The sequence below is a fragment of the Otolemur garnettii genome, unplaced genomic scaffold (genome assembly GCF_000181295.1).
Source record: "Otolemur garnettii isolate 467f Iridium unplaced genomic scaffold, OtoGar3 scaffold00136, whole genome shotgun sequence".
Taxonomy (NCBI): Eukaryota; Metazoa; Chordata; class Mammalia; order Primates; family Galagidae; genus Otolemur; species Otolemur garnettii.
In genome coordinates, this window is record NW_003852531.1 from 1914580 (window position 1) to 1919054 (window position 4475).

At 46.8% G+C, this 4475-nt stretch overlaps 1 protein-coding gene across 2 annotated transcripts in view; it reads left to right on the forward strand.

Moving 5' to 3' along the window:
* RIN2 (Ras and Rab interactor 2) overlaps positions 1 to 4475 on the forward strand; it is a 74479-nt gene that overhangs the window by 9134 nt on the left and 60870 nt on the right. The window lies entirely within an intron of this gene.

Consider the following 4475-nt stretch of genomic DNA (forward strand, 5'->3'; position numbering starts at 1 on the left):
GGCCCGGGCTGGGGATTCGAACCCGCCACCTTAGGTGTATGTGGCTGGCACCTTAGCCACTTGAGCCACAGGCGCCGAGCCAGAACCACTCTTGAATGTTGTTGGGTGGGCTGTTTCATTTCTCTGCGTTGGTGGGTATCTTTCCGATGTTTCGCACTTCTGCACGTTTATATGGTAGCTCATGCATGATTCCTCAGATTTACAAGGATGTATTTTGATCATCCTGGAAATGGGTGATATCCTAGAAATTGATGTCATTTTTGTGGAGAGGGCAGCACCTTCCAATTTAGTGGCTGGCTTCTCCATCAGTGGTAAACATGATTTTATCAGGGGCGCACTCTCTGTGGGGTGAGATCTGTTTTGCACTCAGCAGGCTTTGCCTTACTGCTGTGTTGGTAGTTGGTTCTGTCACAAAAATATATGCTTAGTTAGAATACAGCTGTGAATGTGTCAAGCTAGGGAATAACACCAGTGTTGCCCAAACCAATTGAATCCTAGAAACTGGTGATGCAGGGAACGCGTGCCTGTCTGAGATTCAGGGTGCATTCTTGGGCGCGGGGCACTGGGGCTGACGATGGAGCCTGCCTGGCTCCTTCTCCTGCCTGTTTTCAGCTCCAAGGGCAACCGGACAACAGGTTCTTTGTTCTTCTTTCTTATTCTTACAGGAACAAGTGAATGCTTCTGCCAGTGCTGACTCCATATCTGGCCTTTTCATCTCTAGTTAGAGGAGGTTCCTAAGCAAAAAGCCACAACATTTTCTTCCCTCCTGAAAATGGCAATGCCTCCTTGGAGGCAGAAATGCATTTCTGTTCCCCTTTCTGTGTCCTCTCCTCCTTGTCCTCAGTAGATAGAACTTAAAAAATCACTGAAAGCCTTAAAACTTTTCTACAAAAATCCTCCTGTGGCATGCTTTTGGAACCTTTTTGAGGAAGTTGAGTTTCTGCCCTCAAAAAACAGCAGCCCCTACCCATTCAGGAATAAAATCCATAACCCAAAATACGTTAGTGATTCCTTTTCTTTTTAGAGTTTAAGTGAGGGGGGTGCGGGAGTCCTTGAGGAATCAAAATACCAATTTGCATGCTGCAGGAAACTCAACAAGTCAGAAAACTGCACTTGGAACCAGTTCTATCAATTTCTAGCGGTTTGACCTTGAATAAAAAGATAAACTAACCAAATAGCCTCTGATCCCTCCCCTCGAATTATGTAGTGATCCTTATGAGAACATCCCTTCCCCCAAGCCTCCACTCATCACTTTTTTCTTGGGTGTGGGTCAGAGGTTTTCTCAGCTCACCTGACAACTGTGCTGTAAACAGAGTGTCAGCCAGGGTCCTGCAGTATCCAGAATGAACTTGGGCCTCCCTTGTTCTCCAGATTAGCATTACAGAGGAAGGGTTTAATTCCGCTTCAGCATTCTAAAGAAATGTTTTTGTGTCTGAAGGTGTTGAGAAATCATTGGCCATCAACTACTAGGTATTTCTGGGAACTTTTTTTGTTTGTTCTGTATGTGTGTATGTGTGTGTGTGTGTATGTTTAACAGTAATTGGAATTGGTCCTCATGCCAGAGATTTTTATTAGCTGCATGTCCTCAGTGTGAGCTGGTATTTTCTGTCTCTGTACCTAAGGGACCTCTTCTCACAGTGTCCCAGAAACCATTGTCCCCAGACCAACCACCTCTCTTCTTCCAGTCTCGCTAAGCCCCTGCTTCATCTCATTCCGATTTCTGCCTGGTCCTTAATTCTGAAGACTCCACCTGCATTGGCCTCTTGCGGCTTGAAGTCTGTCCCCCTGCCCCCGGACAGTGCCATGTCCAGAGTTGTACCTTTCTGGCCACTGCAGCTGGTTAAGGCAATAACATGTGCAAAGCCTTTGTGAGTCTGAGGTGCAGCCAAAGGCCCCTGCATGGGCAGAATGAGGAAGGGAGGCCCTTGGAGAGGTAAGATCCAGCACAGGGAAATTTCAACACAAGATGTCTTGAAGTGGCTTCTCTCATTTTCTCCACCTGAAGGTGGAAGATGGCAATACCCACTCCAAGTTGAGACTAGACCCTGGTGAGAGATGGAGACTCCTCCAGCCACCAAGTCCTGCCGGGAGAATGTGCTGGGTTTTCCCCTCCCCGAAATCGCAGTGAATGCTGCCAAAACAAGCTCCAGAATTTTGTTTATGGAATAGTCTTTGTCAATTCTAGAGTGAAAACACATTGCCTTGCCTTATTCTGTCACTATCCAAAAATTAGGAAACAGTAAGAATCATCTTGGAAATTCCCACTGAATTGAATCTTTACTCATAGTTTCAAAGACATTCCAGGCTCTTATAATCATAAGTGCTTTTCAGATTGTGTGCTTTTGTTTTGCTAACAGTTTTCTTTTTTTACTTAGAATCCATTTTTTTTAGAATTTATTTTATGTGTATATTTATTTAATTTTTGAGGGAAAGTCTCGTGTCCCTGACTGCGATGGCATGTTAGCCCACAGCAACCTCAAACTCTTGGGCTCAAGTGATCCTCTTACCTCAGCCTCCTGAGTGCCACAACTTTCAGCTATTTTTTTTTTTTTTTTTTTTAGAGACAGGGTCTCACTCTTGCTCAGGCTGGTCCCTAACTTATGAGCTCAAGGGATCCTCCCACCCTAGCCTCCCAGAGTGCTAGGATTACAGGCAGGAGCCACCGTGCTGGCCCTAGGGTTAATTTTTAGACACAGGGCAACTGAGGCTAAATGACAGGTGATGATGGCCCAAGCCCAAATCCTCTCCACCCAACTGCTGAAGATTCTGAGGCTGAGGGAGGCCGGACTGGGGGAGTGATTCCATTGAAACTATGCCATGCCTTACAAAAAGTAGCATCTTGGTATCAACACACTGAAGCGTGCAGATGGATGAAAGTCATTGATAACAAAACCTCAAAGCCGGATAGCTGTGCATGGGGTTCCCACCTCCAGTTCCTCTCAGACCTCACGTGGTGCATGTACCTTAACCCCAGGGCACTTTCCTGCCCTTACTTCTTTCCCTCCAGGTTCTCCTGTACTCCACCAGCTGCTTTTTCTGGAATTTTTTTTTTTTTTTTTTTTTTTTTTTGAGACAGAGCCTCACGCTGTCGCCCTGGTAGAGTGGGGTGGCACCACAGCTCTCAGCAACCTCCAACTCCTGGGCTTAAACGATTCTCTTGCCTCAGCCTCCCAATACCTGGGACTACAGGTGCCACCACAATGCCCAGCTATTTTTTTGGCTGTGGTTGTCGTTGTTTGGCAGGTCCAGGCTGGCCAGCTCTGGTGTGTATGGCTGGCATCTTAGCCACTTGAGCTACAGGTGCTGAGCCATTTTTCTGCAATCTTAAATCTCAGTCCCAGCATTAGAATAAGGCATTATTCTAGTAGTGTCTTTTTGAAGAAAATTCTTTTTTACCTTTGGGTAAATACCCCAATAGTGGGATTGCAGGACGAATGGTAGGTCTACTAGACGCATTCAAACTTGCCAGCTCTGGTGTGTATGGCTGGCATCTTAGCCACTTGAGCTACAGGTGGCAAGCCATTTTTCTGGAATCTTAAATCTCAGTCCCAGCATTAGAATAAGGCATTCTGTGAACTTGGGCCTTCCTTGTTCAAAGGGAGACGTTGAATGAAGAAAGCACTTACCATCAATGCCTTGTCCTTTGGGCGAGGATTACAGTTCTAGGCTCAAGCTGGTCGTTGACCTTTATATCCAAAGCCCACCCCTTGCCGGTTGACCTGAGGTTAAAGGGTGTCCATGGGAGAAATTCATGAGCTGTGAGGATGGAGCTGCTAAAACTTGGCATTGCTATTCTGGGAGGATTGGAGCTGCCTCCCTTTTCTGCCCCAGGCCCTGATGGCCAAAGGCCAGCGTCTTAGCAGTAGTGGTCATTTTTGCTGCCTATTTCCTGATAAACACAGATACAAGAGCTCTTTTTCTCCTGAGGCTGGAACTCAGTAGAAGATTCTGTTTGTTAGGCCTGGGCTGAGGAAAGACCTGAGTCCCAGGTGGGGCATGGTGCCTCCGGAAAGCTCAAGGAGTAACCGACGCCCTCAAGGTATTTCTCCTGCCTGCTGAGGTCTGCTCCACCACAGACCTTACTGTCTGCAGAGCCCCTCCTCAGGGCCTGGTGCTGCCCAAGGCAAGCGTCTTAACAACACCTGGCCTGGTCGAGGCCTGAGTATGGCCTCGGGACAGAACTACAATGCCAAGTCAAGTGCCTCAGAGGTACAAGAACACTATACAAGGGAATTGGGGAAACCAGAAGGGAGACTAGTATTTGAGCTCAATATTTTGTTTTGTTTTTTGAGACATAATCTCCCCCTGTTGCGTGGACTAGAGTGCAGGCATCGTAGCTCACTGCAACATCAAACTGCTTGGGATCCTCTTGCCTCAGCCTCCCAGGTAGTTGGGACTACAGGCACCCACCAAAACGCCTGGCTATTTTTCTATTTTTAGTGGAGATGAGATCTTGCTCTTTTTTTTTTTTTTTT